Raw genomic sequence first — 14,753 nt, 5'->3', positions numbered from 1 at the left:
CACAAGCTGGCTACCTCCTTTTGTAAACAAAAGGCCATGTCTTCAGGATGAACTGGCCTCCGACTTTGTTCTGGATCAAGGTCAGGGAAGTGTCTCTGGAAAAGTCTTTTTTTTTTAATTTTTATTTATTTATGATAGTCACATAGAAAGAGAGAGAGAGGCAGAGACACAGGCAGAGGGAGAAGCAGGCTCCATGCACCGGGAGCCCGACGTGGGACTCGATCCCGGGTCTCCAGGATCACGCCCTGGGCCAAAGGCAGGCGCCAAACCGCTGCGCCACCCAGGGATCCCTGGAAAAGTCTTTTAAAAAAAAAAGTTTATTTATTTATTCATGAGAGACACACAGAGAGAGGCAGAGACACAGGCAGAGGGGGAAGCAGGCTCCCTGCAGGAAGCCCGATGTGGAACTTGGTCCTGGGACCCTAGGATCATGCTCTGGGCCGAAGGCAGGTGCTAAACCCACTGAGCCACCCAGGCATCCCATCGGGAAAAGTCCTAACAGAAGTTGACACTCCTGTGAGATTGGGACCAGAAATCATATCCTTTGCGGCTGTCAAATCTGCCCGCCACAAGTTTAGTGATATCAAGATCTTAAGCTCAGCAGTAAGTACATGTTATTACTCTTCTTTATTTTTTTTTTAATTTATTTATTTGAGAGAGAGAGAGAAAGAGCACACGAGAGAGTACAAGTGGTGGAGAGGGAGAAGCAGGCTGACATTTAGCAGGAAGTCTGATGCAGGGCTCAATCCCAGGACCCCAGGACCATGACCCAGGCCAAAGGTCACTGCCCAACTGACTGAGGGACCCAGGCACCCCTATTAGTCTTCTTTCTTTATTTTTTTTAAAGATTTTTTTAAACTTTTTTTTAAATTTTTATTTATTTATGATAGTCACACACAGAGAGAGAGAGAGAGAGAGGCAGAGACATAGGCAGAGGGAGAAGCAGGCTCCATGCACCGGGAGCCCGATGTGGGATTCGATCCCGGGTCTCCAGGATCGCGCCCTGGGCCAAAGGCAGGTGCTAAACCGCTGCGCCACCCAGGGATCCCATAGTCTTCTTTAAATTATACATAATTAGGGGCACCTGGCTGGCTCAGTGGTAGAGCCATGTGACACCTGATCTTTTTGATCAGGAGTTCAAGTCCCATGTTGGACCTAGAATTTACTTTTAAAAAGTAGTAATAGAAAAAAAAAAAAGTAGTAATAGGGGCACCTGGGTGCCTCAGTCAGTGGAGCACGTGACTCTTAATCTCAGGGTTGTGAGTTCAATCTCCACACTGGGCATGGAGCCTACTTTATTTTTTTTTATTTTTTTTAAGATTTTATTTATTTATTCATAGAGACACAGAGAGAGAGAGGCAGAGACACAGGCAGAGGGAGAAGCAGGCTCCATGCAGAGGGCCCACCGTGGGACTGGATCCAGGGTCTCCAGGATCACACCCTGGGCTGCAGGCGGCGCTAAACCGCTGCGCCACCGGGGCTGCCCATGGAGCCTACTTTAATAAAAAGAATGGGACAGGTAGATATGATGGATCTCCCTGATACAAGGCCCTGTGAAGCACATAGCGCATGGTAAACTGAAAATGATCTCCTAAAAGATATCCACATCCTAATCCCTGGAACCTGTGAATGCTGCCTTGCAGATGTAATTCAGTCAAGGATTTTGAGATGGGAGATTATCCTGGTTTATTGGGTGGACCCTAAATGCAATCATTTATATGGTTGTATCAGGAAGAAGAGGAAGATTCAACACAAAGAATGAAGAGAAGAAGGCAGTGTGCCAAGGAGGCCTATTGGAGGGATGTGACTTCAAGTCACAAGGAATGCCAACAGTTATCAGAAGCTGGAAGAGACAGGGAATGGATTCTCCCCTAGGGCCTCTGCAGGGGACAAGGCCCTGTAAGACAACTTGATTTTGACTCACACAAACTGTCTTAGACTTATGGCCTCCAGGACTGTGAGAATAAATACCTGTTGCTGTAAACCCCCAAGTATGTAGTACTTTGTTACAGTAGCCACAGAAACTAATACGTAGTGTCAGACTTGAAGTATTCTTGCCCAAACTATATAACCAGAATCTAAGTAGGCCTTTAAGGGCAACTTCCAGTTTAAAAAAAATGCAGAGAAGATTGAGGAACAAGTTCAAAACAGAAGGGCACAACTAGACAAAGCCAATATGTAGGACATTCTGTAAGATGACTGGCCTAGTCTCTTCAAAAGATCAATGTTGGGGGATCCCTGGGTGGCTCAGCGGTTTAGTGCCTGTCTTCAGCCCAGGGCATGATCCTGGAGACCCGGGATCAAGTCCCATATCAGGCTCCTTGCATGAAACCTGTTTCTCCTGTCTCTGCCTCTCTCTCTGTGTGTCTCTCATGAATAAATAAATAAGATCTTAAAAAAAAAAAAAAGCTTAAAACCCCAAAACTTGCCATAAAAGACATTTTGAGAACAGCTGGAAAAATCTGAATATCAATTAAGTATGAGTAAAATTAGGAATCATGGTCAATTTTCTTAGATATGACAATAGTATAGTGGTAAATGTCCTTACACTGGACATGAATGCTATTTAGAGATAAAATGTCATGATGATTCACTTTAAAATGAGTCTGCCAAATACATGTATATGCAAACACATACACATATATAATTTAATATATTTTTAAGTTTTTCTTTTATTATTATTATTTTTCTTTTTGAAGCAAGCTTTAGGACCAACGTGGGATTTGAACTCAGTGATCCTGTGATCAAGAGTCACATGCTCTACTGATAAGCCAGGCAGGAGCCCTTAATTTAATATATGACAGGGCAGCCAGGGTGGCTCAGCAGTTTAGCGCCGCCTTTGCCCCAGGGCGTGATCCTAGAGTCCCAGGATCCAGTCCCACATCGGGCTCCCTGCATGGAGCCTGCTTCTCCCTCTGCCTATGTCTGCCTCTCTCTGTGTCTCTCATGAATTAATAAATAAAATCTTGGGATCCCTGGGTGGCGCAGCGGTTTGGCGCCTGCCTTTGGCCTGGGGCGCGATCCTGGAGACCAGGGATCGAATCCCACGTCGGGCTCCCGGTGCATGGAGCCTGCTTCTCCCTCTGCCTGTGTCTCTGCCTCTCTCTCTCTCTGTGTGTGACTATCGTGGATAAATTAAAAAATATATAAAATAAAATTAAAAAATAAATAAAATCTTTAAAATATGTATATATGACATTTTTTTTTAAATTTTTTTTTTATTTAGTTATGATAGTCACAGAGAGAGAGAGAGGCAGAGACACAGGCACAGGGAGAAGCAGGCTCCTTGCACCGGGAGCCCGACGTGGGATTCGATCCCAGGTCTCCAGGATCGCGCCCCGGGCCAAAGGCAGGCGCCAAACCGCTGCGCCACCCAGGGATCCCATGACATTTTTTAAATACAGAAAAATGTTGACAACTGTTGGATTTAGGTGTGGGTATATGGGTGTTCTTTGTACTAGTGTTTCTACTGTTTTTTGTTTTGTTTTGTTTTTTGTTTTTTTTTTAGAGGGGGAGGGCAGGAGAGGGAGAATCACAAGCAGGCTCCACACCCAGTGCAGAGCTCAGCTCCAGGATCCATCTCGGGACTCTGAGATCATGACCTGAGCCAAAACCAAGAGTTGGACATTTAACTGACTGAACCACCCAGGCGCCCCTTCCTGCTGTTGCAAAAGCTTCAGGGGCGCCTGGCTAGCTCTTAGAGCACACAACTCTTGATCTTGAGGTCATGAATTTGAGGCCCACATTGGGTGTAGATTTGACTTAAAAAAAAAAAAAAGCTTCATAATAAAAAGCTTAAAAACAAGTTTTTTAGAATAGTTGCTTGCCCTCCTTTATAAGAAAATAACGTAGGGTGGAGTACAGCCAATCTCTGTAGACCACTAGGAAATGGAAAGCTCCCAGATCCAGAGAGAGCTGTTGCAAGGCTCTTTAGAGACAGCTCCCACCCCACCCCACCCACGCCCTAGTTTATTACCTGGTATCAGCAGATAACTGGGGATTATTGGTGACATCTCTATCTTTGCTACATTCTTTAGATTTCAGGGTTTAATGACAGGCAGTAGTCAATCTAGACTGTGACCCACCACCACCTGAGGTTCACCTGACTGCCAGCAATAATATTTAACATTTTAAAAGTCAGCAGATACTTTAACCCTTAGGGATAATCTGTTTCCTTATTCTTTGGGAAATAATACAACAATCAAAAGATAATCATGGGGCAGCCCCAGTGGCACAGCAGTTTAACACCACCTGCAGCCCGGGGCATGATCCTGGGGACCTGGGATGGAGTCCCACGTCGGGCTCCCTGCATGGAGCCTGCTTCTCCCTCTGCCTGTGTCTCTGCCTCTCTCTCTCGCTCTGTGTCTCTATGAATAAATACATAAAATCTTAAAAAAAAAGAGAGAGAGAATCATGGGAAAGTAGGATGTTAATAGATGGGAAAGTACTGCATAAGCAAACTAACAGATGGCCCTGAACTGCTCCAAGCCAGATGCGCCCATGTGTCCCTGGGCAGAGCTGTTCTGACTGCAGCATTGTAACAAACCAACAAGGTGAGGGCAGCTCTACACACACAATGCCAGAGGTTGGAGCATTTCATACCATCCTTCCTTTTCAAATTATTCACTTATGGTTTTTAAAAAGATTTTATTTATTCATGAGAGAGAGAGAGAGAGAGAGAGAGAGAGAGAGAGGTAAGAGGCACAGGAAGAAGGAGAAACAGGCTCCACACAAGGAGCCCAGTGTAGGACTCGATCCCAGGACTCCGGGATGATGCCCTGAGCTAAAGGCAGACACTCAACCAGTGAGTCAGCCATGCGTCCCAAAATTTCACTTGTTAAAAAGAAAGTTATTCGCTTGTTTTCTCTGCTCCACATTATGGATTTCTTCTTCCACTCACAATTTTCTATTCGGTTTTTCTGTTATTTATCGTGTTTACATACTTGCTTATTTCGAGTATTTCTACTTGTTTCATTTGGTTTATTTTTTATTTTCTTTAAAGATTTATTTATTTATTTATGATAGACAGAGAGAGAGAGAGAGAGGCAGAGACACAGGAGGGAGCAGGCTCCATGCCAGGAGCCTGACGTGGGACTCGATCCCGGGACTCCAGGACCGTGTCCTGGGCCAAAGGCAGGGGCCAAACCGCTGAGCCACCCAGGGATCCCCATTTGGTTCATTTAAAAAAAAAATTTAGAGATTCATTTTTGCAGGGGGGCACAATGAGTGGCTTAGCTGGTTAAGTGTCTGGCTCTTGGTTTCTGCTCAGGTTAACGATCTCATGGATTGGGGGGGATCAAGACTTGTGTGGGGCTCTGTGCTCAGCAGGAGTCTGCTTGAAGATTCTTTCCCTCTGCCCCTCGCCCAAATTGTGCTCTTTCTCTCTTTTCTTTAAAATAATCTTTAGGGATCCCTGGGTGGCGCAGCGGTTTGGCGCCTGCCTTTGGCCCGGGGCGCGATCCTGGAGACCCGGGATCGAATCCCATATCGGGCTCCCGGTGCATGGAGCCTGCTTCTCACTCTGCCTGTGTCTCTGCCTCTCTCTCTCTCTCTCTGTGACTATCATGAAAAAAAAAAAAAAAAAAAAAAACCACACACACAAAAATAATAATCTTTAAAAAATATACTTAAAAATTTTTTGAGAGAAAAAGAGTGTGCAAACAGGCTGGGGGAAGAGGCAGGAGAGGAAGATAGAATCTCAAGCAGGCTCCACAGGAGCCTGAGGCAGGGCTCAATCTCATGACCCTGGGATCATGACCCAAGCCAAATTAAAGATTTTAAGTAATCTCCACACTCAGTGTGGGGCTTGAATTTAAAACCTTAAGATCATATGCTCTACCAACTGCCAGGCACCCCTCATTTGTTTCCTTTTAACAGCCACCTACTCTTTCTTTGTAATGCCCTGTCTGTGCACAATAGACTAAATTCAATCTCTCTAAACATCTTCGGTCTTCATACATGCTGTTATCAGAGTTTCTTATTGTGGGACTCGATCCTGGACTCCAGGATCACGCTGTGGGCTGAAGGCGGTGCTAAAACTCTGAGCCACCCAGGCTGCCCTCTGGATGTCTTCCAAGGGAGCTCCATGTGTGACCTTCAGAGCCTGCAGGTGTTCCTGTGGAAACGACTTGGCTTTTGCCTTTGCTCAGTCCTGCAGGATTTGCAGGTCCCAAACCTTGCTTTTAAGTTATTAAGGAACAGTTCAGATATACAAAAACATGGAAAATTATACCGTGAGCTCCCATGGAGCCCCCATGTATACCTCCTTGACTGCATTACTCTTTCTACGCACCCCCAGGTCACAGCCCAGGTAACTACTTGCTGGAATTTAGCATTTAGCAATCCCATACATTTCTTTTAATATATATATTTTCAAATGTTTATTTATTTATGATAGTCACACACACAGAGAGAGAGGCAGAGACACAGGCAGAGGGAGAAGCAGGCTCCATGCACTGGGAGCCCGACGTGGGATTCGATCCCGGGTCTCCAGGATCGCGCCCTAGGCCAAAGGCAGGCGCTAAACTGCTGCGCCACCCAGGGATCCCTTCTTTTAATATATTATACTTAACTCTAAACAATAGTTAAGCTGTAAATGTTTTTAAACAGTACGCACCACATGTGTATCCTTTTGTTAATTTGCCTTTTTTTCCCTTCACGTTTGTGAGATTAATCCATGCTGGCACATTAGTCATACCACCACTGCATGTAACACATCACTGCTCTGTAGTCTTAGATTTTATGAATATACCACAATTTGTCCACTTAATTTTTGGACATTTGTTTCCTCTCCCTCCCCCCTTGAAATTACCCATTACCGAAAACTCATTACGAAGGACTTTTGTCTACATAATCTACAACATACATTACATAACGCATGCAAGTTTGGTCAGGGTGTATTTAGGATGTATTCCAGAAGTGGAAGCACTGGGTTGAAGAGAATGTGCATACTTCAGAGGTATTGCCAAATTGTTTTCCAAATGCATAAAGTTACAGTCCACAAACACCATCCAGGATAGTTTTTATTTCTCCACTCTAGGATTTCCTCACCAGCCAAATTACATCCACAAGCTCTGTTGACACAAATTTCTGTCTACCCTACAGACCACGGCATGTGGTTGGGACCCCAGCCATCAAGCAAAATCTTTACCCCTTGAACACTGACAGGAGAATGCCCACAAGCTCCTGGCTTCATGGTCTGTGGCTGAGGCAGAGTGGAGAGTAGATAAGGTCAGAGACAACACAGCAAGACTTGGGAGGACCTTGTTGGGTGGTCTCTGCAAAGACTCTGGGTTTCCCTCTAAGTGAAATACGAGCCCTTGCAGGATACTGAGCCAAGGGAGAGACAAGTCTCAAGTCATGATTTGGAGAGAAATTTCTGGCTGCTGTGTGGATATGCCTGTAATGGGGTAAGGGTGGAAGCCAGGAGACCCGCTGGGTTTTGCTGCAGTCATATAGGTGAGCTGGTGATAGCTCCTACCAGAGTGGGATGGTAGTGGAGGTATGATAGGAGTCAGATTTTGGTGTTATTTTTAAGGTAACACCAGCATGATTTGGATATGTAAGGAAAGGAGACTATTCAAATTCACATGTATGTATAAGAGTTTATGTACAGAAAAGTCCTTAGTGGTGGCTCTCAGTAAAACATGTGACTCCATCTCAGGGTCATGGGTTGAAGACCCACATTATGGGACGCCTGGGTGGCTCAGCAGTTGAGCGTCTGCCTTTGGCTCAGGCCATGCCTCCAGAGTCCCAGGATGGAGACTGCCTCTCTCTGTGGGTCTCTCATGAATAAACAAAATCTTAAAAAAAAGACCCACATTAGGCATAGAGCTTTTTTTTTTTTTTAAATATTTATTTACTTATTAGAGAGAGAGAGAGAGAGAGGCAGAGACACAGGCAGAGGGAGAAGCAGGCTCCATGCAGGGAGCCCAGCGTGGGACTCCATCCCAGATCCCACGATCATGCCCTGAGCCGAAGGCAGACGCTCAACCACTGAGCCACCAGGGCTGCCCAGAGCTTACTTGTTGCTCCACACAGAGCATGGAGAGGTGGTTTTAGAATAGAGGTTTTAACCAAGCACCATCACTCCTGAGGGCACAATGTGGGGCTCAAGGATGCAGAAGGCTGGAATGTGATTTCCATGCAAGTTCATGTGACCACCTTCACTATGGCTGTAGGCTAATCTTATACCGCAACCCCTGGGCTAGCTTAGGAAGGAGGGTCCCAACACCTAGGGGAGGGCTTGGATCATACAGATAAGAGCAGGAGAATGCAGAGGAAAGCCTCAGGACCAGGAATTTGACCATCTACTAGTGACATCAGGAACTAAGGATGAGGTTAAGTACTGACTAGGCTTCGCACATTAATGATTGAGCTGTTTGAAATGATGTAATTGTAGCAAATACCTAAATAGGGCTTAATATGTGCCAGGCACTGTTTAAATTTGTTTGCATATACTTAAATCTAATGAAAACTCTTTGTAAGGGTAGATACTCCTACCCATTGACAAATGGGGAAACCGTGATAGAGTGGATAAGTTAACTACCCAAAGTGAATCTCTCTTGCTCCAGGAATCCTAACCAGTCTGATACTTCCTATGTGATACTGGTAACCTTGAAAAATGCACTCATAAATAGAAGTACTCATATATAGTACCCAGAGACACCTATCAACATAAAACAAGTTTTTAAAGCCTTTTTTCCCCCAAAATAAAAATGGACAGAAAGGTGTATGGAAGGGTGGAATCTAAATTACAGGAAAACACACGAACAACAACAAAAAAAAACAAGTTGCAGTGGAACTACATGAAGAATTACTGCATATTTGTGAAATTCAAGAAGATACAAAGATACGCTGTTTAGGGACATATTTAGAATTAAAACGGTTAAGAAAAATCAGGGAATGGTAACAGCCACAATTGAGCTGGGTAGTTTCCTCTGAGTGGGAAGGATTTTTTAAAAGGGAAATTAAGTCAAAGGCTGGTTTGCTTCAGTTCCTGGTAAAGTTCTAAGGCTGGGTGACCAGTATAGCAGACAGAAAGGAACTTAATCTGATTATCTAACATCCTGAGCCTTCCTTTCCTTGCCTGTGAAGTGGGGTAGATATTATCAAAGTTGCAAGGTTGAGCTTTAAGGGTTTAATGAAGTGGAGCACATGAAAAGCTTAGCACAGATCCAAGCACTAAATATTTGCTGTGAAGAAACAGGAAAATGGCTGAGAGCCAAACACAATTACGTGCTTGGGACCTTCTATCATATAGTAGTATTAATTCTGAAATCCGTGGAGGAAAAAGTACAATCTCCTCCCACCCTCACCCCATCCCAATCCCTCCACAGAAATAACCTTAACTGGTAACAGACTAGTTTGATTCTTACCTAAAGAAACAGAGCCTAGGGATCCCTGGGTGGCGCAGCGGTTTGGCGCCTGCCTTTGGCCCAGGGTGCGATCCTGGAGACCCGGGATCGAATCCCATGTCGAGCTCCTGGTGCATGGAGCCTGCTTCTCCCTCTGCCTGTGTCTCTGCCTCTCTCTCTCTGTGTGACTAAAAAGTGTCTGCCTTCAGCTCAGTCATGATCTCAAGGTCTCAGGATGGAGTGCTCTTTCCCCGCTCAGTGGGAAGCCTGCTTCTCCCTCTCCTGCAGTCCCCTGCCCATTTTCTCTCTCAAATTCCCTTTAAGGGATCCCTGGGTGGCTCAGCGGCTTGGCACCTGCCTTTGGCCCAGGGCGCAATCCTGGAGACCCAGGATTGAATCCCACGTCAGGGTCCCTGCATGGAGCCTGCTTCTCCCTCTGCCTGTGTCTGCCTCTCTCTCTCTGTGACTATCATGAATAAATAAATAAAATCTTAAAAAAAAAAAATTCCCTTTAAAAGATTTTATTTGGGATCCCTGGGTGGCGCAGCGGTTTAGCGCCTGCCTTTGGCCCAGGGCGCGATCCTGGAGACCCGGGATCGAATCCCACGTCGGGCTCCCGGTGCATGGAGCCTGCTTCTCCCTCCGCCTGTGTCTCTGCCTCTCTCTCTCTGTGACTATCATAAATAAAAAAAAATTTTTTTTTAAAGATTTTATTTATTCATGAGAGACACAGAGGCGGAGGGAGGAGGCTCCATACGCGGAGCCCCATGTGGGACTTGATCCCAGGTCTCCAGGATCACACCCTGGGCTGAAGGGGGCGCTAAACCCGAGCCAACAGGGCTGCCCTCAAAAATTTTTTTAAAGACTTTATTTATTCATAGAGACACACAGAGAGAGACAGGCAGAGGAGAAGCAGGCTCCATGCAGAGTCCGATGTGGGACTCCATCCCAGGTCTCCAGGATCACACCCTGGGCTGAAGGCGGTGCTAAACTGCTGAGCCACCCTGGCTTCCCTGCCCTCAAATTTTTAAAAAATTCTATTTACTTATTTGACAGGGAGAGAGCCAAAGGCAGATACTTAACCGACTGAGCCGCCCAGGTGCCCCTCAAAGTTTAAAATAATAAAAAAAAATAAAGTGGTAGGGGACCAAGCTGGAAATGCTCAGTAGACAAATACAGAATTTTTTTTTTAATTTTTTTTTAATTTATTTATGATAGTCACAGAGAAAGAGAGAGAGAGAGGCAGAGACATAGGCAGAGGGAGAAGCAGGCTCCATGCACCGGGAACCCGATATGGGATTCGATCCCGGGTCTCCAGGATTGCGCCCTGAGCCAAAGGCAGGCGCCAAACCGCTGCGCCACCCAGGGATCCCCAAATACAGAATTTTAAAAATGTTTTTATTTATTCATGAGAAACAGGCAGAGGCAGGCAGAGGGAGGAGCAGGCTCCCTAACTGGACCCCAGTATGGGACTCAAAATAAAAATAAAAGAGTTAATAGCCCCAAACTGGTGGCCAAATTGTTACCACCACTCGATATCAGGAAGATACAGGGAAAACACGTGATACCATGAGAACACTGATCATAAGCCAGCACAACCTTATGGAATACACTATGTGGGACGCCTGGGTGGCTCAGCGGTTGAGCGTCTGCCTTCGGCTCAGGGCATGATCCTGGGATCTGGGATGGAGTCCCACATCCGGCTCCTTACAGGAAGCCTGCTTCTCCCTCTGCTTGTGTCCCTGCCTCTGTGTCTCTCATGAATCTTTTTTAATAAATAAAATCTTAAAAAATAAAATGGAATACACTATGCATTGTTTCACATGCTTAAATCTTTTAAAATCCTGTAACAACTTCAGATAGGTGCAAGTGTCAGGGAATCACCACTGGTAGACTAGAAACCTAAATGCCCCCATCCCAGGAACTGGGAAATTTAAGATTTTTTATTTATTCATGAGACAAGAGAAGCAGACACAGGAGAAGCAGGATCCATGCAGGGAGCCTAAAACGGGACTTGATCCCGGGACTCCACACCTGGAGGTGAAGGCAGACAGTCAACCACTGAGCCACCTAGGTGTCGTCCCCACCCCCAGTGTTAGTATTTCAACACCCTAAAAATTTTCATCACTTAACATCTAGTTCATTAAAATCCTGTGGTACACCACCTAAAATCCTTAATTTTAGGGTCAACCTCATTTTAGTTTTTTTCTATAAAGCTGCAAAGAGGTATATAGCTAGATGTCAACTGTGATGCTCATTCACAAATAAGTTACCTTTTACTTCCGCAAATCTTTTGGTACCACCTTATTTTTACCAAGACCAAGCTTATTTTAAAGTATTTTATTGGAATCCTTTTAATAAAAACAAGTATTCATATTAAATAAGTCTAATTGGTCTAAAAGTATTTAAGCATCTCAAAATTTCTGGACAGTTTCTTTCCTCCAGTAAGTTGACAGCTGCTTGCATAGATTAATGCAGGGAAATTAGATGGAAGTTCCTAGGATCTGCCCAACACCAACCAGATAGGAGGCATCCTCTGCATGAACAAAACCCTGAAATTTCATAAAAAAACATGTATTAGAACCACGTAGCCAACTGGAATTAAAACATGAACCTGGGCAGTTAGGAGAGTCCTCAATCAGTGGTTACAAAGATCCTCAGAGAAATACTCATGTTCCAAGATGGTTATCATTACCACCACTCTGGGGCTGGCAGAAAAACTGGCACTCACCATAGCAGCCAAGGAAAAAGGACGTGACTCTTCACAGACTGCAGGTTTGAGTGGCAGGAGCCATTCCAAGGGTACAGACATCTCAATAGCACTGATCCAAGAGGGTTTATTACAAACTTCAGCCCTTCAGTATCTGATTAGTACCTAACCTTTGAAAGGGCACCGCCCCAGGTAGGCTTCCAGAGTAATCAAGCTAGAAAGATGAAAACAGGACAGACAGCTAATGAGAAGTACAAGCAATGTCAAGGCCCAATGTCAAGGCCCCCCTGTTGGGCCCTTCTCAGACTCACTATCCAGTTCTCCAAATGAGTCAGAACGTAATTTTTGACATCAAGACCAGTGTCAGAGACTCTAGTCTGAGAAATCATCATTCCCATTGTAAGGAGGGCTGGATCAGGGGAGGCCATTCTGAAAGGGTATAATGCACTAAAAACAATTCCATCAGTAGCAAGGATGTCGCAAACGAGCACAGACGAGAGAAGTGGGGAGAATAAAGAGGGGGAGGAGGGACGTCGCGACACGGACCTCGGAACTGCAAAAAATACCTCCACCAGAAAAGCTAACCATATAGAAATATACAGAATATGTTGGCAAATCGAACCCCAATAAAAAAATATACGTACACAAAAAATAAAGCAGGTTTAACTAGGCTTAGACAAAAGCATGGAAAGTCAAAAAGGTCTTTTCAAAACAATTACAAAAGAAATGTAAGCCAAAAATAGTCCTTGGAAAAAAAAAATCACCGGTTAAAATACTTGCATTGCTGTGCGTGTTCAAGAGAAAGCAAACTCCATACTGACTGAATAAAAGCAGCTTTGGGGACGAGATGGTGAGCAGCACTGAGAAAGATCTCACGTCTAATACATACCTTGAATCAGGGGTAACGGCGGCGGAAATCTTCAAACACCTAATGGGGAATCAAACAGGGATTCGTCACCAGTAAAGGTTTCCGGGCCGTCCGCTCTTTCCCCAGCCCAGCGGCGGGGGTTAGTCAGCGCGCTGCGGTGATGGCGTCAGCGAGACACTCAGAGTCACCGGGGTTCATCATCACTCCCGTCCTCCCCCAGGGACTCGGCCGGCCACCCCATCTCGCACAACCCCACTCACCCTGGTAGCGCTGCGGATCGGCCTGCGAGGACCAGGGGTCTGGGAGGACACCAAAGGTCAGCGGGGGGGGGGGGGGCGACGGCAGCCTAATGCCCCCCTTCCGCCCTGGGATGGGTCAGCTCCCAAAAGCGCCGTCACGGGCACATCAGAAACTCTAGTCTGTAAGGGCAGCTCATCCTGCTCAACCCGAGGCTGCCGTCCCCTCACCCAGCAGGGCCCCGGTGCAGGAGACTGGGCGCCGCATCGAGCCGACACAGCACCGCCGCATGACACCAGCCGAACCGACCACCGCGCAAAAGGAGCGAGCCTTTGTGGCCCCGCCTATTTATAGCGGCATGTGCTGGGGGCCTGACATGTAGGGCTGTCTTCGCCAGTGCCTGGCTCGACCACCGCACCGTCCTCTTCGTCCGAAAGAGAATAGGCCAAGTGAAAGAGAGGCCAGCCGTGAATGTCTCACAGTCTTCCGGGCGAATATTCGCACGTATTTTGTTAATTTTGAAAAACAAAAAAAGAGATGACTGTCTCTCGACCGGCGGTGTCAGGTGCGTCCCTGGCCCTGCCAGACGCATGCGCAGCTGAGCGCTCCTCCGCAGGGGCTTCCCCAGATGGGCGGGTCCCCTGAGAGTCGCCCCCAGGGACGTCTCCCTTGTCCTCACCGGTGCACCTCGGGGTTCCGGTCCTTCCGAGAGAGGGTCACCAGCTCCATCTAGCCAGCTAGATCTGAATTCGCTACCCAATCCAGCCTGCACAACTGTCAGGCACGTTAACCTTTTTTTTTTTTAAAAGATGTTATTTATTCGTGAGAGGCAGAGACACGGGCGAGGGGAGAAGCAGGATCCAGGCTGGGAGCCCGATGTGAGACTTGACCCCAGGATTCCAGGATCACGCCCTGGACCAAAGGCAGGCGCTAAACCGCTGAGCCACCCAGGGATCCCCCCCCCTTTTTTTAACAGCTTTAAGATATAAATGATATACAATAAACAGGTTTTTTTTTTTTTTTTAATATACCATTTGAGGGGCACCTGGGTGGCTCACTTGGTTCACCGTCTACCTTCAATCAGGTTATGATCCCAGGGTCCTGGGATGGAGCCCCACATGGGCTTCCTGCTTAGGGGGAGCCTGCTGCTCCCTCTCCTTCCGCCCCTCACTGCCATCTCCCCTCCCTGCTGGTGTTGTCTCTGTCTCTCAAATATATAAAATCTTAAAAAAAAAAATAAAGTATACCATTTGAAAAAAGTTACCCACTTGATAACTTTAAAAATTCTAACTTCTTTTAAGTTAGTAGTGTTAATGTATTCACGTTGATGTACAACCGATCTGCAGAACTTTCTAAAAATACTAAAACAATACCATTAAAGTACTTCAATGAGCTAAACTACTCCCATTAAGCTACTCCCTATTTCCTGTTTCATGTCCTCTTCATGAGTAGTGGATGGCCTGGGAGTTGGCCAGAAAGGGTGCACGTGTTCACACTCTAAATAGCACCATATGTCTCAGGGGGGTTGGAAGCAAAGCAAATTAGAGTGGTACAGCAACAGCCAGTTCTCCCTTTGATAATT

The 14,753-nt window shown here is 46.0% G+C and overlaps 1 long non-coding RNA gene and 2 other non-coding genes across 3 annotated transcripts; all 3 read right to left on the bottom strand.

Moving 5' to 3' along the window:
• Positions 1–11,859: 11,859 nt before the first annotated feature.
• On the bottom strand, positions 11,860–13,499 carry LOC129512789 (uncharacterized). The gene is made up of 4 exons (XR_008665095.1): positions 13,195–13,499; positions 12,956–12,994; positions 12,088–12,280; positions 11,860–11,908 (listed from the first exon to the last, which is right to left on the bottom strand). It is a non-coding gene; the product is annotated as an uncharacterized LOC129512789 (long non-coding RNA).
• On the bottom strand, positions 12,395–12,462 carry LOC129513198 (small nucleolar RNA SNORD52). Its single transcript, XR_008665179.1, has one exon. It is a non-coding gene; the product is annotated as a small nucleolar RNA SNORD52 (small nucleolar RNA).
• Positions 13,077–13,139, bottom strand: LOC129513201 (small nucleolar RNA SNORD48). The gene has a single exon (XR_008665182.1). It is a non-coding gene; the product is annotated as a small nucleolar RNA SNORD48 (small nucleolar RNA).
• Positions 13,500–14,753: the final 1,254 nt, after the last annotated feature.

The sequence above is a fragment of the Nyctereutes procyonoides genome, unplaced genomic scaffold (genome assembly GCF_905146905.1).
Source record: "Nyctereutes procyonoides isolate TBG_1078 unplaced genomic scaffold, NYPRO_anot_genome, whole genome shotgun sequence".
Lineage (NCBI taxonomy): Eukaryota > Metazoa > Chordata > Mammalia > Carnivora > Canidae > Nyctereutes > Nyctereutes procyonoides.
The sequence above is the reverse complement of the archived record's forward strand: the minus strand, read 5'-3'. Positions and strand labels throughout refer to the sequence as shown.